The 19,736-nt window shown below is 46.7% G+C and overlaps 1 protein-coding gene across 1 annotated transcript in view; it reads left to right on the forward strand.

The window, feature by feature from the left end:
• The window catches only part of LOC144151382 (neuropeptide CCHamide-1 receptor-like), a 301,358-nt gene that overhangs the window by 238,543 nt on the left and 43,079 nt on the right, over positions 1-19,736 (forward strand). The window contains exon 3 of the mRNA XM_077682418.1: positions 9,409-9,491. The gene's annotated coding sequence lies outside the window, so the exon portion shown is untranslated. The remainder of the gene's footprint in view (positions 1-9,408; positions 9,492-19,736) is intronic.

Here is a 19,736-nt window from a genome sequence, read left to right on the forward strand (position 1 = left end):
GCATGGGTGGTCAGCTTCTCCCACTTCCGAAGTGCTGGCCGCGCAGACTACATGGACGTGCGGTATGTATACTGCCGTTCACTAGGCCTTACCAAGACGCGCGGGCTCTGAGTTTTACTAAAGATGAGCACGCGATACCAATAGCGGCGCAGCCGGTGGCAGTTGCCTAGCTACGGGGACCTCTTCTGTGTTTTATTAACGCGAAGCATGCGCTATGTAACGTTTCGCATTCAGGGAGTTTGGTGCTCTCTCATTTTACAGCGAACGGTGACAGAAAACGCCCCGCTTTTCGCTTAATGTGGCAATAATTCTTTATCAATCAAAGCCTGCCTCTGCCTTGTGTGATGCATTGCGGAAAGTGTACAGGAGGAGAGATTGGCGAGGAGGAGGGCCGGGAAATGAATACTGGTCGGAGAAACGGGGGCCGGGGACGAAGTTTAAGTGCAGTCGATTCGCCAATGCATAAGCTTTCGCGTAACTGGAATCGCAGTGCTTTGGCAGACCTCACCGCACCAGTGGGAATGATCGCTCACCATGTTTTTTTCCTCTCACGTATGCTTTGAAAAACGCTACGATAATATTCCTAGGAGCTTCTCTTACACACGACCATGTACGCTGCGACCTCCCCAACACTCTTCCTCACCGTGTCTGAACCGACCCGCAGCTCTCAGATACTTTTTTACAGCGAAGCTGTTAGTTAGCCTCTGTTGGTCAGAAACTTTCATGTCGTAAACAAAAAACCCAGGCAGGACCCAGAAGTTCTCGCCAAAGACGCCGAGTGCATGCAACAGGCTAATCAGGCATACAACATAGATCTCAGAATTCGTTTACGAAAACCACAAAACAAGCATCAAAACGCATTATGGATGATAACGCGCCTGTGAACAATGGGACCCCCCCCCCCCCCCCTCCCGCCAACCACCACGTGTTCCTGGTAAAGATTGTTTGCAGATTATCTTTGAAGCTAGGCAGGACTAGTGTCACTTAATAGAGCAGTTCGTGCACAAGACGCCCAGCGCATGCGTCAGGCTAGACAGGACCCAGAATGTGCCGCCAGAGAAGCCGAGCGCAAGCGAGAAGCCCGCCGAGACTACAAGAAACATTTCACACCCTCCCCATCAGCGTTTCTAGTCGTTTACAAAAGCTTCGCTGGACATCCACTTCCGCAGGGTGGGATGGCGACGATTTCTTTTTCTTCTTTTTCTTCAGCCATGTAAATGCACGTGACCAGCTCGCTGTGAACACCAGCGGGTCCTGATGTGTACAGGGGTGCTCCTGTGTGCTCAGGCGCCTGTCTATTCGGACAAGCCCGCCACTTACCTGCAACATTTTCTTTTCTTTTCGGCTGAATGCAATGGTTTGAAACCCGAATTAAACTCGCAGGGCTCGTAGAACTTACTCGGCCGTATTGGTTGTTCAGACGATGCAAACGTAAGGCGCCGTCGATCCCTTCGCAATTGAAACCGCTTAAATTGTTGGTGAAAAAACTCGGACAATGCTCACCTAGTACTAGTTAAGAATGCAAATCTTTTGATGCCCAGTAGAGCAGCCTGGGGATGACGGGGCACGAATAAATAGGCCGGTATAATGTGGCGCCACATTAGAGCTGAACCGGACGAAGCCCCACCAGCGAGTGCAGAAATGTATCGGGTACAGGTGCCTCGATCATTGGAGACCGCTCCGCCACCGGGTGAGGCCAGTGCTTACCCCCTTCCCCTGATTTCGCTGCGGTGCCGACAGCCCGGTTGTCTTCGTAGGAAAAACGACACCGCGGCGAGTAATGTTAAGCCTAACGTCAGGCTAGTGTATTCCCTTTAATAGCATTTGTACAACGCCGCCAGCAGTTCATCTCGTTTTAACTATGGTGTCATTACCATGGAACTACGTCACACGTCGTGACCAATAGGGGCGACAAGCCGGCGGCACATACTCGTGACTGCAGCCGCATGATGTGTGTCAGCCAACAGGGACATCACACCAGCATATGCCCGGTTTCGCAGCCAATGTAAACATATACGTCGTTTCTCTTTAACATACAACGCCGACGCGTGTTTTTTCTTTCCAATGTGTCATTTAATGCTATCGCAATCAATAGTTGACAAATGAACGCACGAGCAGAGTACCGGGAACAGATCTGCGGGAGGCTTCAAAGAAACTGCAAGCGACTGTCGAAATGACGCTTCTTCGCAAAGCAACACCCTGTCCGGGCTCTCTTATTCCTGTCGAGCTCTCGCGAATGGACCTGCAGACAGGTCATAAGCCATTGCTCCTAAATTTGTCGCGTTGCGCAAGCAGTTCGGCCAGCCCCTGGTTGTGCCGCCAGTACCCGCTGCGCGGCTCAGTTCAAAGGAGGAAGATGACTTATTCGTGGTTCGTCGGCGCCACTCTTTCGGCGGCGCTCGTAGGTTGGCGTGAGGAAGCACGTGAAGCTTGCAAAACATGCCCGAGTTTGCGTTGGCATCCTGCCTCACGCGGCCACTTTCCTCATTTCTGGCAGCCTCATCTATAGACATTGATCGCGCCGCTGGGCGCCTCCCCGGTTTCTTAACACCACGTGAATTCTTTTCGCAATCATATCTTGAAGCTTCTTGACGAACTGTCCCGAAGATGTAGATTGTTGTTATATTTCTGATTTTCTTGCGGCACTGTTTGAACGAGGGGGTTGTTGCAAGACGAATTGCGCTGGATTCCATTTTTACGGCGAAGCTGTGTATGGATCCGTTTCCACATATAGTGTTCGTAGAAGAACTTGGAGGCTCACTAAAAGGGTTTCACCTAAACTGAGGACGACTCGGGCCAATGGGACGGAAAATAACATTAATGAACCTGAAGAGAGCGGAGTGGGCCAGGGAACAAACGCGTGTTAAGGACATATTAGTACAAATTAAGAAGAATTGGGTGCGGGCAGCGCATGTAGTGCGAAGGAAAGATAACCGTTGGTCTTTAAGGGTAACAGTGGATCCTTAGAGAAGGCCAGCGTGGCAGGGGGCGGCAGAAAGTTACATGGGCAGATGACGTCAAAAACTTTGCGGGAATAAATTGGTCGCAGTTAGCACAGGACCGGGATAATTGGAGATCTATGGGAGAAACATTTCCCTGCATTGGGGTAGAGAGGTTGATGATGATGATGATGATGATGATGAGATAAGTTGAAGTAGAACAAGTTTTTCGCAGTCAAAAGCTAGTGCTTTGTGTCTCCTCAAGGGCTCCTGGTGTGAGGCTATGGCTGTGTCTTTCCTGTATGAGCATGCGTAGAGCCCAGTTTGTGGTTATTATTCCACAGTTCGAAAGTGTGTGGGTGGGGGGGGGGGGTCAAGACAGGTCGTAAACCTCCGCTCCTAAATTTCTTGCGTTGCGCAAGCGGTTCTACCAGTCCTTGGCCGCGCCGCCAGCAAGCGCTTGACGGCTGTATAGAAAGGAAGATGACTTATGCGTTATGAGATGGGTGATTTCACAGCGAACGTCTCACGGCCAGATGAGACATGGCTGCACTCCGTGGTCGAGCGGTTAAGTTTGTGGTGTTATACAGGCAGTAAGATACCAACGACATGGCAAGAAAACCAGCATTCCCATGTTTGTCTGCTAGAACAAAGCTCGGTTCCTTCCAAGGTCTATTCAGCTAGAAAGTATGATCGCTACTTACAAACAGAAGTGTTTTTTCTTTTGCGCACTTTTTCAGGACCCCGCTTTAGTTGAAAGTCCGTTGGTATGCAGCCAGCGTTCGTCAGAGTTTCGCATTAGTTTGAAGAAAGTATCGCCGGGGAGAGTGGCATGGCTTATTTCACTGTTCGCCTGTACGAAGACAAACCGGAGCGGGGTCAATGCTTTCATAAAAGTAATGCTCAATAAATGAAACAGTGGCAGTAAAACTAAACACTACCTGCAAGACTGGCATGGAGCAACGCTGCAAACAACTCCCTCTGACCCCTTATCTTGTTCGGCAAAGTTAGCAATTTTTTCAAACTAAAAATAGCGAAGTCTGTTTTTCTCCGCCGGAGCTACACATGGGCCAGAGTGGCGGGCTCGGAATTAAACAAGTCTTGCTGTTACTGACCGCCATCTAGAACGCAACCGCCGCAGATCGAAGTCGAAGCCACCCTCTGTTGCCTAGCGCCGCAAAGTATAAGGACTGAGCCACCACATCTGCCTTTTTTAAAGTTCTGCTTTGTTCAGGTGACCACGGTTAATTCGGTAGTTTCACACCTTCTGAAGCCCTCATTCAGACATCATTCATGAACCCAATGGTCCCAATAAATTGCTACTTGAAAAGGTGGAGCCTTTAAGAAAATGTTTTCTGTGCAACTAACAAATCTAGGAAGGGTTTATGGAGGACCACGAGATAGAATACAGGGCCATCTAGGAAGGCCCAGGTTGGTAGTAGAATCAGGTCTTCTGGAGACCTAGGAAATGGTCTCATTTATTAGACCACCTCACACACATAACACGGCGGTTCTCAGGAAATGAATGGTGGAATGTTCTCGCTTAAGGGTAGGTGCTTATAACGCAATTAAAATGCTCAAGACGGCGTTGGCTCAAGATAAACAGTCTGATTTCTCAAAACATTCTTTTAGGCATTGCCAGAATGTGGGCACCAGTTTGAGGGCACACGCCGTTGGAAGTTCCTCTTCGCAGGTGTTATCTTATAAAGCTGTTTTCCCTCCACTAGTTATATTCACAGTTGTCTCGCAGTCGCTCACCCTGATTGTGTGAAAGAGCTATTTTCGAGTACGATCCGTTGAAGTTGCGCGAAGAGATTATAACAAATATGTCAGCGCTTGTGCGCAACCTCTATTAAATAATACAATTTTCTGTTGTGTAACTTGTGGGAATATAAATGACATTCTTGACAGTTAATTGTCGTTCCCATGATATGTTTCTTTATTTCTTTAAAGAACAAAAGATGTATTTATAACTATCTTGGGATAACCGCATTTCTGGCCCTCTTCAGAAGCTACTCTAGGAATTGATAGAGCTAGATCAAGAAAGAGAACAGACAGAAAACCAGGCACAGTAAACAGTAATTACGTCAAAGGCGGGGTGTTGAGTAAAAGCTTTGTGTGCTGCTGAAAATACAAATAGCCCATTACAAGCCACTACGAAGGCAAATGCCGAGAAATCGGGATAGATAAAATGAGCGTGTACGCATGCGTTTGGGTGTTTGATGGTGTGTGTGGTTGTGTGTCTATCTTTGTTGGGAATGCCCCTTAAGCTCCCAGAAAAAGAGCAGCCGGCCTTGATGATTGATTTGTCTTACAACAAGCAAAAATACTACTGGCTCAGAGAAGCAGACTAAGCAAGAACGGTTCCGCCCACAAAATGTCTCATCCACCGATAAAGCGACTGCTGTTTTACCTGTCAGCCCCCATACTGCTGCAGAATAATGGGACATCAATAAGGCTGTTTAGTGCACGTCCCAGACTCTGCTGAGTATGGCTTCTTCATTGCTATCGCTAAAAGCAGCCTATCTTGTTCAGTAAAACGTGCTTATGCCTTCCAAGTCGGGACCGACTCTCCCGCGAAAGCGGAGGCCCCCAACGCACCGCGTATTGATTGTGCGTACGAGGCATAAGTGATTGCCCTGAGCAAATTTTCCCTCAGCCAAGCACGCCGTGCGCTTACAAATGAATATCGCGTGGAAATGTTTCTCGTCAAACAACATACTCCGATCGCGGTAGTTTGCGCCAGCCAAGTTTGGTTTGCTTGCCGGTTTTTCTTGTTCTCCTGTAGCATGAGAATAATTCAACCGAGCGAATTCTCACGTTGAAGGTACACAGTGTTGTACTTTGGTTGCCTTTAATGCATGCGCGTACAAATGATTTAGAATTAATCAGTGCGCACCGAGCTGCGGTTTTGGTAAGGGAAAGCAGACAGCGAAATATTATTCCGAACAAAAAGGCTCCTAGCGTTCGACTAGCGGGAATCCCTGGCGTCTTTTTCTTTGTTTGCATAGATCCATCAAACATGGAAATCTGTTTGAAGAGCGCTTTTATTTAGTTTTATTGTTTTTACTCCTTAGTGTGTGACGTTCTCGCTGGGAAATATTTTTATGATGAGCGGAGATAATGCCGCTGGGCGACTGCTCTCTCGGGCGCAATCATGCGGATCGGGCGGTAATTTCCTTTGGTCCGTGTGTTCTCTTTCATGCTGAAGGATATCTCATATCCCGACCACTGCCAGCTCAGAAGTAAATATTGATCGAGCTTTGTAACGGCACGAAATCACCGCTATGTTTGGCAGGAACTGAGTTCGCAATGTACTAACGTAAGCAGACGGCAGAGTCGTTATAATTTCCCCGTTATGGTTGCGCAAGGAAAAACAAGGGATAATAAGGTTCTATACGGGTTAATCAATAACGCAAATCAATTTGGGCCTTTTCTCCTTAGGAACTTCCTTGTGGTAGAGCGGTTTTTTAACTCCAGAAGTTGTCATGTTTTTTTTTTATTGACGGGTGACACAAACTTTAGCGAAGGCGATTCGCTTGGCGACTGCCATTACTTTTACCTGAGCCCATACTCGCCCGTTCAGTGAACACAGCTATTCGTACGTGTGTTATAGCGATGGATTTCATTTTGTTAATCTTAGAAGGGCTTTTCTTAACAAGCGCAGTCGACCAGAGGAAAAAGGACTGCGGAAAAGACCATTGACGCTGCGTTTGCACTCGATGCAACTAATGTGGTTGGAGCGACATTTTTGTTTGTTATGAATGGGCCAAGGACCAGGCAGGCAGAGAGACAAACGCTGGTTAACCCGCTGACGGCTATATTTCACAGGATGAAGGATAAGCACAGGACGTGAGCATAATAGACGACGGGACGTTATAGACAGGACAGGTTTGATTCACACGAAAAGCAGAGCCAACAATTCGAATGTACACAATATAGTCCGGCAGATGGGAAGGTCCGAGAGCAAGGCCCAATAAGCAAGTGAGCTCATGTTCCGTCGCGATGTCTTTCTAGCGGCCCCAGCAGCAGGAACGCAGTGTCAGCAATTATCGCACCAGCGCCACGATGACGGTGCCCAGATGTGCTTTCGAGCGTTAGCGGAGGGTAGCGACGATCTTGCTCAAGGTGGCCCGTGGACCAGGCGTCCCAGGGGGTCGTTTCCACGTAACCGCGCCCTGTTCCACCACTTGGCTTCCAGCCATCGTCCTTCGACCTTCTGCGATCACTCACGCGCGGCCCCTCTTCCTTGTCATCGTCGCTGTCGTTCTCGCCGGCTCAATTGCGCGGCCAATAACTCGCGTGGCCATTCATCACACTGTTTATTGGGTGTGTATGAACGTTGGGCACGTATGTGTTCTGTGACATTCATGGACGAAAAAAAATTATGATGAAACAGTTCTGAGAGGCGTGGTTTAATAAAAGGCACTCGAACCCAGTTCTGCCAGATCATTTACAAGTCGAATAACATCCGCTCGCATTGTTGATTGATTGATTGATTGTAGGGTTTAACGCGCCGACGCAACTCAGGCGATGAGGCGCGCCGTAGTGGAGGGCTCCGGATTAATTTTGACCACCTGGGGATCTTTAACGTGCGCCGAAATCTCGTACACACGGGCGTTTTTGCTTTTCGCCTCCATCAGAAAAGCGGCCGCCGCGGCCGGGAATCGAACCCGCGACCTCGTGCTCAGCAGCGCAACGCCTGAGCCACTGAGCCACCGCGGCGGGTCCGCTCGCATTGTACCCGTTTGTTTAGACGGAAGGGTTAACCGAATTCTTTCGAATTATCGAACTTCAAAGCTTACCATCTTAGTAGGCCTGTCGCTGACTCGGGAAGAAACTTTTGGGAAGTAGGCAGTGCGAGTGGCGATTGGTACAGCGATTAGCGAGGCGGCGTTGTAGGAGCCTGCTTCGTTTTTCCGCATCCTTTTATTCGAGGCTGCATGGAGGGGGCGTAAATTACATCCCGAAGGGGGTTCCGCACGTACTTACGAGTCAATATACGAAATAAATGACTACGGAACATCCTGACCAATCAGAAACTGAAAAAGTAAAGATGTACGATGTTATTATTGTTTTTTTTTTCGTTCCCGTTCAACAGCGGAATTATTTTTGCTTGAACGAGTCCATGCACAAACTTACAGACGTGAACAAGTTTTTGGGTGGTTCATACATTTTGCAACTCCCGGATGAGGTCCCAGCTCGGGGCCGAGAAAATCCTTGTTTTCTGCTGTAGACGTCACATCCAGCCCCGTTTTCCGCTCCCGCAGTACTTTATTTCAGACCTTGTTAATGCGCGTTCCTGCGCACCTGTTTTTTCTGTAATAATCCTTGGAAGAAATTCAGCTATAGTGAGGTTGGGATTACCGGATTGAATTAACGCACAGCCCCAGAAACTCGATCACAATTTGGGCCTGCTATGATTACACCGGCGCAAAATTTGATTGAATAAACTTATACGAAAGAACCAGGAGCATGAGAACAAATTGGATGCAGTGGTCGAACTAGAACTAAAGTGGGCATCGATTGGAATTCACGTTTCCCCCTGAAACTCACCCGGTGCAATGAAAACAAACGTGAAAAAAAATTAGAGAATGGTATTAAGGCCTGCACTCAAGCCATACGAAGCTTCCAAAGGACGAATGTTTTCGCCTTGCTTGTATTATGTCGGTACTGTTAAATAATCTTTAAGAGGTCCACTGCATCGGTTCCAAGTTATTTCCACCTACCCTCCCTTTTATATATGCCTCGGACTAGCTACATTCAACCTAACGCGCAGATATTTGTTATATGGGCTCAGCTTGGGGCAACAAAAAGCTTTTTAAGAGTACATAGGCCTCTCTAAAGGAATGACAGGGACACCTTTTCCCATGGGTGAGGAGGCAACATTAATCACGAGACAAGCATCATGCTGGTCATTGGTCTGGAACGAAAAATTACTTCTGCATCTTGCTGATTTATGCACCCGTTCGGCAGCATTGTTCAACAGCGCATAGCTTTTGCGAAGTTCAGCCTCGATGAGCGAGGTTAAAGTATGCACACTGACAACATGAACATTGTTACGTTAAAGGCTATAAAACATGCTTAAAGCAAACATTGGATGGTCTGCAGTACAGAAATAAAGTGCACACGTTTCAAAGGTGTGCGCTCGATTTCGTCACAATAAAATTACCCGGGGAAGGAAACAGCCACAAACCTTTCCCTCACACTTCCTGAAATTCATGATTTGTTAGTTTTTCCTCGTGTAAAGAGCATGGTTCTGAACAAGCGAATCGATATGGCATACCCCGCCAGCTTAAGCAGCATCCGGGTTTTCTTAATACCACCTCTTAGAGTGTTATACCAATGTTTGCTGGTAGGTGAAAATGAATGTGTCCACGGGCTTTCTTGCAGCCACTCGAGTTGTAAAAGTGATCAGGTTAAAAAAAATCTGAGAAATGCTTATGGTTGCTTCCTTTCCATAATGCAGATTCTGCGGCTGGGTACATGGACAAATAACTGATTCCGCTGGGTGTCGATCTTCTGCACATGTGGGCAAGAAGCCTGAGAAAGGTACGTATCGCAGTTCGTCAGTGTCCCTCTGCTGGCAGGTGAAACCGGTGCTCTGCCGGTCGGTTGGTGGGTGGGTGGACCACTGACTCGCTCGCTCGCTCGCTCGCTCGCTCGCTCGCTCACTCACTCACTCACTCACTCACTCACTCACTCACTCACTCACTCACTCACTCACTCACTCACTCACTCACTCACTCACTCACTCACTCACTCACTCACTCACTCACTCACTCACTCACTCACTCACTCACTCACTCACTCACTCACTCACTCACTCACTCACTCACTCACTCACTCACTCACTCACTCACTCACTCACTCACTCACTCACTCACTCACTCACTCACTCACTCACTCACTCACTCACTCACTCACTCACTCACTCACTCACTCACTCACTCACTCACTCACTCACTCACTCACTCACTCACTCACGACTAAAAGAGTGAATATATAGTAGTAATTATAACGTCATTACAATCAGCAAAAAAGGCTAGGAAGTTACCCTAAGTAAGCCGAAATAGGGACCAGGAACAAGGATGAAAACACCCAAAGCAAGTAAAAAAACTAAGTATTTGGCGCATTATTTATAAGTTTGAAGTGATGATATGTTTTCTAAAGCGAAAGCTCTACTACGTCACATATTTAAAGTTCATTCCTCGCTTTGCAAGGGAACTTCAACAACCGGCGCGGAAGCTACGCCTTTCTTTTTAACGCTTCGCTCGTTGGGAGCCTGGTCGCTGTAATACCAAGTTACATGCGAGCGTAAAAAAGCCGCTTAGCTTGCCCTTGATGCTTAACATCGGATTTGCCGGTGTGTGCATGCGCTTCAGCGCAATCGAACCACGTGACTTGGTGGAGGTTTAACGTTTGCTACGCCGGCGCTTCATCCCTGAGTATAGCCAAGGATAGCCCGCCTGCTGGGCTGTCTTTGATATGCCCTTCATCGCAAGTGAAGGGATGAACGCAATCATCCAGTAGATATACTTGAGCGGCAGCTTTCAAAATCTCCAGCAAAGGAAGACTTTCACAAGTTACTTCTTGCATAGTTTTTGCTTTAGTTTTATATTCTGTTAGTTTGAATTTGGTTTTCAATTTAGTTTTATATTTTGCTCCGGCGGCCTGCGTAAATTTTTACAAGGGCGTGTTTGCGCTTGAGTAGGCGATTATTTGCAGTATAGTGTGTGGCTCTTGTGATTTTAGCGCGCAGCTCGATTGAGCTATGTTTTCATTCATTTTTCGATGCGTACTCATAGGAAACGCATTGCAGAAAAGCCAACTTTATCCACGTGCCTTCGAAAACGAGGCGTTCCAAAGCGCGAGGTGCTAGTGTATGTGCGTTTGTTTTTTGTTGCTCGCTTGTTTAGATATAGGGGGCTAGAACTCCCGAGGCTTGACGTGAATTTGAAGCGCGAGGCTTTTTATAGCGCGAAAAGTTCAAGAACCCAAGTTTTATCGCGGCAGTAGCCAAGGGGAACCCGTTGAGGCGCAAGGAAATCTAAAGCATAAGGTGATAGCGGATCTCAAAGCCAACGGTATGATGCGGGAAGAGGACTAAACCCTTCTAGAACGCAAGGTGAAAGCAAGGTAGTTCATGTCTTGAGTTTCACAGGAATGCCTCCGTATTCACGGCTACCAATAGCTTTATATCTTTATATTTTACGTGGTTTGCTTTAAGCGAATTTTGACCTATTTAAAATATTTATCTTCCTGAAATGCTTGGGCAGTTTTTTGGGCGTAAACTTTTATGGGCTTTTATACGAATAAATTTTATTGCACACGTTTCGATGGTGTGCTAGCCATCGTTTTATTCTATCGTAGATGTTTCAGAGTTGAAGTTCTTTACCTACGGTTAGCTCTAGATATTGATGCAGTTAAACGTTTATGTTTATTTATAGGTAACGTAGATATGAGGCTGATGCGACTACTGCAGGAATATTGGAGGAAAGGATCATAATATACTAAATTCATCCATAAACCCGGTAATCAAAACAAAACCTGGTATTGATTCCGCGATGTGTTGAGAAACACAAATACGAAGAACGAAAAATGGCTTCTCGGATTGAAATTATTTTGTATTTCTAGTATTTTAAATAAAGTTTTAGTTCTTAACTCGTGTGAAGTGTGCGTCAGTCACCTTGAAAGAGATCGTTTACAACAACTCGACACCAAAAGAAGCCCGCTTGTCGGACGGTGGCATACAGTTTCTTTTCTTTAGGACACGTGCCTCGGGCGCTCCGCCCTGATTAGTATTAATTTTAGGCGTATATTTACATGAGAAGCAGAAGAAAGCTTCACCGCCGTCTGCGAAAATGAAGCTTAGCGTGGTGCATAGCCTTCCTTCTGGTTTAAATTTCCCACCGGTATTTCCCACCGGTAAATCCATCACATAATCTTTAACTATGGCTAGGGTCATTTTTTACGCTCCCATGTAGCTACAAGTTCTCCACTAGGCCCTTTCCTGCTACGCCGGGAGAAACAGACGCATGGGTCTTGCGTCAGCTTCTCAGCACGTTCGTCTAGTGACGAACGTGCTGAACCAATTGTTTCGCCTTACTCCATTGAAGGGAAATTGTCCCCGACTCCGACATAACTCCTTGTTGTCTGTGTGGGCCGGTTTTGCTGACCAACAGCAAATAGCGTTTCTCTAGCTGGCTTCTTTCCGCTGTCTGTTTTCATTCGGTGTCTCTTCACTCTTAGAGTTGTACTGTCACAAGTCAGGGTTCGCATCCCTCCGCCAGTTAATCTGCCCCGTGATTTCTCTGTACCGTCCTATCTTCACCAAATCTATCCCTCTCAATGCATTTGAAGACAACCCCTCATTTACAGACCGCACTTTTCTTTCATCGCTTGTGATTTTTCGAGCCTCTCAATATTAGTGTCATCTGGGGTCTACCCCGGTGGTAATTGGTTCTCTTGTGACATACTATCCGCGCTCCACCTTGGCTCTGCTGACTCTGGTGATCTCTTGTATGGCCTTCATGGACTCACTGCTACTCCGTTACTCCGCCATGCCTCCCTGGCTCTCTCCGCCTCCCTTCGGCTCCATGGCCTTCCCTTAATTAAAGAAGGATAACAACAACAACATTCCTTATAGCTCGGTGGGCGGTGTCCCTCCAATATCGAACACAACAAGCGAAGAAAAATCGCAGAAAAAGCCGTGGACGTTCGTCCTCGTAGAGAGGGGCATTCGTTCTCGTTATGGCTCCTACCGGTAGAAAGCCTGGTTCCTTTATGTAGGTACTGTACTTGTCCTTGTGACCTTGATATCGTTCGGCGCGGGAACCTCTCGAGGTATTGGATAAAAAAAAAAGTACGAGAATCCAATCCCTTAAACATAGCTGTTCACGAAAGAGGAAAACATCGTGGAAATGGCCGCGTGGCTCATCTTGTGGCTACATAGTTACTGTTTCTTTTGATGTGAAAAGCGGAAGCTGCGCTCCGTAGAACATGAAATGCGGGGTAAAAGTCACGAATCCTTTTCGTTTTTGCAACGCCTCGAAAAAAAAAACTGTTTCCTAATTGGGGATGCTTTAAGGGCCAAGCATGCTTTAGTCATTTATTTGAAGTCATTTTCTTCTCTGATAAACAGAAGAGGCCTGCCCAAGAAATTTAGAGAGCACAAAAATAGCTGATTTTACGCTCTTTTTGCGCAGATATCTAGTTATGGATTTGCTATCGGGAAACAGGCCCAAAGAACGCAGACAATGTGAGGTGCGCGGTCCAGGTATAAAAAATATTAACGGAAGGAATCTGGCCTTGTTGAAGGAAACGTAATGAGGGTGAGAAACATGAAATAAAATCTAGCGTATCTGGAGATGTTTGTAAATTTTGAAAAAAACATGTGGCCTGAAATAAAAAAGCGCTTGTTTGCGCCCTTTCATCCATCGCAGACTGGAAGTGGTTTGGCTCGGTAAATTTTTTCAGCCCTTCTAATGAGCGCCTTGCTCCAGGCGACGCTGAAGCTTCCAAGATTACGGCTGTTTACTAAAATATCTTGTAAAATCGTCCTTTTGTTACCAAGGGCACCACAGGAAGTTCTATTTACGCTACGTTCGACTAGAAAAATCTATGGGGTACCAAAGCTAGCTCTTATGACGTGAGAATGTGTGAGCATTACTTATCGACTTGTGGCGCTAGCTTGTGTCGCTGAGATTTTCTTATTATTTAAACTACGTAAACTCTCCGAAGTGCATGGTTGCAGGGGGGCGTTATACAAGAAATAAGCGCAAAGAATCACAAACATGGCACAATTGTTACAAGGAAAGAAAAAATAATGCAGCGTTTTTATCGCGCTTACGGCAGCTTACACAGAATACAACGAAAACGGCGGAGACAGCAGATGACAGCGCGGCGCACAATAAAAAATTGGCCGCGTATCTGCTTCTTTCGTTGCAAATGTCGTCGAAAGACGATAGTCTTTATAGACATTTGCCAAGGAAATGCCCCCCTATGCTTTCCCGCGCACCTCTCATGCTGTTCCTGTTCCGTGTCATTCATCCCAAAGTAAACACACTAAAGGTTTGATCAAGGCGATTTGAATATACCGCGTTCCACTGCTACAGGCCGGGTTCCCCGATGCCAGCGCTGCAGTACGGCGGAGACGCGCGTGAATGGAGGCGGCCGACTACAAGGTTTATAGAACCGCGTGGCCGTGCTCCACGTGCGTTCCAAGCAGAACGTGGAACCTAGCTAGTGGAACCTTTCGTTGCTGTTGCCGCGTGATTTTTCATATGCCGCCAGGAGGCGGCGGTTTTCTGCAGTAGATGTAGAATATCATTTGCTAACGAAAAACCAAGCATCCAGGAATTTTTTAATAAAGGAACACTGTAAATATCACTTGTGTACTCATTTCCTGTCTTATATTTGCGTAATGCCTTGTTACTATTCAACAAAGTTGACAAGTATGAACATATAAACCGGGCTTAGACGTTTACATTTGGCTTTGAGTATATAAGACTATTGCGCGGTAAGCATTTTACTTTGGCCCGGTGGCTGAATCGAGTTACAGTTACAGACAGACAGACAGACAGACGGACATACAGAGAGACATACAGACAGACCAAAATTTCTGGGTTTAAGTAGCCCAAGAAAGACTATCGTATTTAAAAACGATTCCAGTCATCTTGTGCTCAAGCGCAAGTGCTGCCAAAGCGCAGCGGAGAACATTCAGTAAGGGTGGCAACTACAGTGTCCGGTAGGGCGTTCCACTCTTTAATAGACTGCCAGAAAAATGACGCTTAAAAGGCATATCTATGGCATGAACATCCACCAATCCTTCGTACTGCTGTCCCTTCATCTAGATATACGTACACGGATGGAGGTACTGATGTCGATTATTTGCAACATCGTCACAGACAGTCTGCTTCAATAACAAACACCTAGAAAAGGTGAATGGCATTTGTAGAGTGGCCCATGAGAGAGATCGTTTTAGGTCTGTAACGCTGAAGTCATAACTGTACGAGTTAGTAATAAATCGCACAGCACGTTTTTGAATTTCCTCGAGTTTATTTGTAAGGATGTTAGTGTTTGGATCCCATACCAACACAGCATATTCAAGAATCGAACATACGCTCAAAACTACAATATTTGCTTGATGTCTTCATTGGCTTTCTTAAAATTTCTTTTAATGAACGTAAGAGCGGGTCCAGTTTTTTAAGGTGATGTACTCAACATTTTTATTCTATAAAAGGTCTGTTTAGAAGAAAACGCTGAAATATTTTACGTGATCAATTTTTTTAACTGGAACGTTGTTTAAGTGATAGTTTTGGATAACGTTAACCCGCTTCCTGATGAATGTATAGCGACTACATTTTTTGGGGATTCAGGTTCATGTGCCACTAATGGCCCCGGGCAGGTATTCGGTCGAGGTCACACTGTAAGGAGGAAGCATCAACGTCATTCTCTATGTGCCTATAAACCAAGCGATCATTCGCGTATAACCTTATTTTGGATGTAATGTTTAGAGTGATGTCATTAACGTAGATAAGAAATAAAATTGGTCCTAAATCGGATCCTTATGGGACCCCGAAGTGGCACCCGCGAGATTGGATTCAGACCCATTGATAACCCCTTTTTGAGAAGGACCCGACCGATAATTTCTCACCCAGCCAAGTACGGAATCAGTAAGGCCGCGGTAGGACATCTTAAGGGGTAAAAGTGAATGGGGGACTGTTTGAAACGCTTTTTAAGGTCCAATAACATGCAATTGACTTAGTTACCATCGTCGACAGAAGCAAAAATAAAAAAGAGTCAAATGAAAAAAAAAAGAACTTTGCTATGGTTGAGCTTTGGTTAACCCTAGCTGAAAGCGAAACCTTCACTGCCCTGGATCGGCCTATTGTCAAGGTGTGGTTTTGGAATGATATACAGACCGTCAATGAATACCCCGCTTATTCGTCATCTTTTTTCGCCTCACGGCGTTTTTTAAGCCTCGCCGTTGTACGACCGACCACAACTAGATTTTCGTCTGCCTCCATCGCACACGGCTTTGCGCCGTGTGCGATGTCCTCCTGGCTTTCTGGCCTTCCTTAGCTCCGGGCTCTTATCGCTGCGGGGCAGTCTCCTCGCCTTCCTCCGCCAGGTGGTGACACGGGTCCACCACACGTCTCCTTTCCCTTCTAGCCTGTCTCTCCGCACCATAAGGCCGCTGCTCCGTGCCGGGCGCTTGTGGAAGGGGGCGTGGTTTGACCTCTATCTCTCAAGGACAAAACAGGTAACCCCTCGATCACGTCCCGAGGTAGCTTAGTGTAGCTTCCGCTACAAAAAAAAAAAGCCTCGAATGGAAAAAACAAGTTGCCGAGTTTGACGTTTGAGGGCATATGATGCTGCCCAACACGCAAGCCGACGAACCCAAATTATTTGTAGCTTCTCGTCCGCATACGTTTTATTGAGGCTATTTCTATGCGCGTCTTCTCTCTTTTCTTCGTTGATATGCTTATGCTTAAACCTTTACCAATCGCCCTTACTCAGCATACAGTCCAAAAAATGGCTGCGTGTGGGCTCCACGAAGCGCTTCACCGAAACACTGATTTCTCATTGCAGGGCGACAAATCATTGTTACCGAATGTGCCAATTCGGCGAATGACAAAACCCGGCGTGCAGCTTTTCACTTCTCAATTATTGCCACGTAGGAGAAGAGGCGTTCAGTTTCGAGGTAACAACCATTACCGGGGGCCAGTTGTCTATGCAACTATGCCTGAGAGAAATATGTTTTGGTTAATCATTTACGGGCTTACTTGAACGAGGCTCGACAATGCCCAGAAGGAATACTTCCGAAACTTTTTGAACCTGCTTGGGAACCGGTTATGTGCGTAAGGAAACGCTTTGTGGTACCACAAGCTATATAGCAGTTGTCGGGAACCCGCGGCCCGTGAGCCGCCCCCCTGCACGACGGCGGTACCCCCTCCCCTTGTCACTTTGTATCTGACATGGCAGTTGTGATCTTAGATAGGCTTAGACCGAAACAAAGACCGCTTCCACTTGGCCTTCTCTCCCATCTACACGCTCAGCTGGATAACGTCTCCACTTTGCTTCTGCGAGTGGCAAGTTGGTTAAAGCTGTTCTGAACGAATAATCGCCATGAAAGTTTTTTTTTTTTTCAAGTGAAGTTGTATTGGCTGACTTGGGCTATCGGCGAGGGCGTATGCCGAAATTCTTTGCAGTACATCTAACTTTATTCACGTGCTATGATGTCTATGACGACGACGAGGATGATGATGATGATGCCTTGAAGTGTGTTGCCGTACCCCCTCGGGGGGACTGGCCAGAAGTAAAGCGTTGACTGCGCTCCTGTTGGAGCTTTCAGATTTAATTCACGTGTTATTCGGGCGCAGCTCTCACTCGCCGTTAGAAACTACAGTGGGCACGCGCGCACAAGTGTCGCGCTATACTGTTACGGGACATGGCGGACAATGCCCCATGGGATCATAGCACACTATCCACGTCAGCGAGAGCGACGACGACGATGAAGGGGTGGCTGGCGGTGCAGCCTGCGTGGGCGCTGTCTTCGCCGCTTGTGCATAATGTAAATAGATTGTTTGCCTTCCTTATCTACCATGGTTCGTATGCCCTGCCGCCACGTGAAAATATATTGCCACAATGGGAGCCAATGAGCGTCGTCCCTCACACCCAGCCACATTGTATATGCGGTCGCTCGCTCTGATCAAGCAGTTAACTTAAACCGCGGCATGGGTAGGCCACGCGTGGTTCACTCTGCGCAAGAACGGGAAGCCATTGAAGAACGTAAATGTTCCCGATAATCAAAGAAGAACGATCTACCATAACGGATACCAAACATTTGCCTCCGGGTAAATCTTAGTAAAATGAAAGGGTTTTGTTTTGGTTGATCGACTGTTTTGTGTTTTCATTTTTGGCAGTTGAGTTTTGATTTTGGCACAAGTGTTTTTGTGTTTGGTTTGCGGTCTTTGCATTTTGATTTTAGTCGTTTGGTCTTTTTAGTTTTCACTGACATCATGGTTTGCGTGCCCCGCTGTTTCCGGAAAGAAGTGGTTCGTTAATTTTGTTTTTGCTTGTTACCAATGCTTGTAAATATCAAACTTGTAACATGCTTGCTTTTTAATAACAAAGATAATTTCTTTTACACTTCTGTACGTTGTAGTCCATTCGACAGGTTTTCTCTGCGTGCAAAGCCTCCCGGTTTGCCGTCCAGTTGCCTCCACGCAACTCGGCTTTATGTCTCGAAAGGTGCCATACCCCTGCTGCATCCCATTTCGCAGTTATAGCCAAAAACATAATCCGCGAGCACACCGCCACCCATTTTTCCCCGATCCGGCACCTCAAAAAATCCCCGGCCATCTCCACTAACATGAAACCTGGGGAGGGGCGAAGCATGCCGTGTATAAGTGTATTCTCGGCCCCTTGGCGTTTTTTTCCACGGAGATAAAGCCGTTGGGAGGTAGAGGCATACAGCTTCGCTGCTAAAGTCTTGTGTCTTTGAAGTACGGAGCGTTCTAGCGTGAGGTGTTTGAAAACGAGTGTCGCAGTGTGTTCTCTTAACGCGTTTTGTCCTATGGAGAAAAAACGTTTTAGCGATAAGGGTTAGACAACGAGTGCCTGAGTGTTTTGGTACCGTGATTACACGAGGCGACGACGACAGGAGACGACAACAGGAGACGCCGACAGGAGACGCCGGGCCTAAAAAGTCCATCTTTTATGGCACGAGGTCACTCCCAAGCAAGGCTGCATTCCACAGTGAAAATTAAGCGAGACATTTGGATGACTAGACGAAGTTCCTAAGAGGGAACCTGTTTAAGAATTCGCTGATTCCGGCGTTTCACAAAACTAAGTATAACACTGTAAAAATTAAATCACCGGCACCGGCAGGATTCAAACCTGTGTTTGGCAGAACATGGGAGTTAAAGTCAATCGTACTACCCACTCGGCTGCGACCGTGAGGTAGTTCCCGTGAGTAAAATGGCTTACTCACTCGGCTGTGACTGTTGGGACAGGAATCACGCCAGCAGCTCGACACAGCACGCGTGAATTGTGATAGGGTGTACGTTGCACCGGCAGGTGCCTAGTTGAAGCGGGCGCGTTCCGTTCCTTCCTTCTGATTCTTCGAGTTGCTTCTGCTTCACCTTTATAGCAACAAAGGTGGAGTAAAGCTCGTTGCGCTAGTGAAGAAGAAGCAAATCGGTGGTAATCGCGGACTTAAACCATCGTGATGGTTGTGAAGGTTCCGTACAGCTTCGCTGCCTCCAAGTCTTACGCGTTAGTGTGAACTTCCTTCATTTTTTTGGTTCTCTTATTACGTCCTTGATGACATCTCATACGCACTGCCAATACAACGCTCACAAAAATTATTTTACACCTCAACACAGCCGACAACACTATGGCAATATTCCAACAAACAGGGTTTCCTTTCCTGCTGATACGGGCGACCAAAAAACTGTTTAACCAACCTTCTATATAAAATCGCAGAAATTTAACAGAACGCAGAATTCTGCGTAAGAATGCAAGTTTGTACATAGTTCATGAACCCTTCGTATGAACCCTTCGTAGCAGTGATCCCGCAACGATTTCAACTTGTCTCGAAACCTCGTTTAATCGTATTGGCTAGTGTTGATACCAATCACGACTACGTCATTCAATTTTTTACCAATGGTGCTCGTCCTAGAGCCAACGAATATTTTATTAAGGCCTAATAGAAGACTTGAAGCGTTCAATGCACTCAGAAGGCTGTATGTCCAATGGAAAAATATAGCGTGTCTGGAATTAACGAAA

The sequence above is a fragment of the Haemaphysalis longicornis genome, unplaced genomic scaffold (assembly GCF_048455015.1).
Source record: "Haemaphysalis longicornis isolate Haplotype H1 unplaced genomic scaffold, Haemaphysalis longicornis Haplotype H1 scaffold_9, whole genome shotgun sequence".
Lineage (NCBI taxonomy): Eukaryota > Metazoa > Arthropoda > Arachnida > Ixodida > Ixodidae > Haemaphysalis > Haemaphysalis longicornis.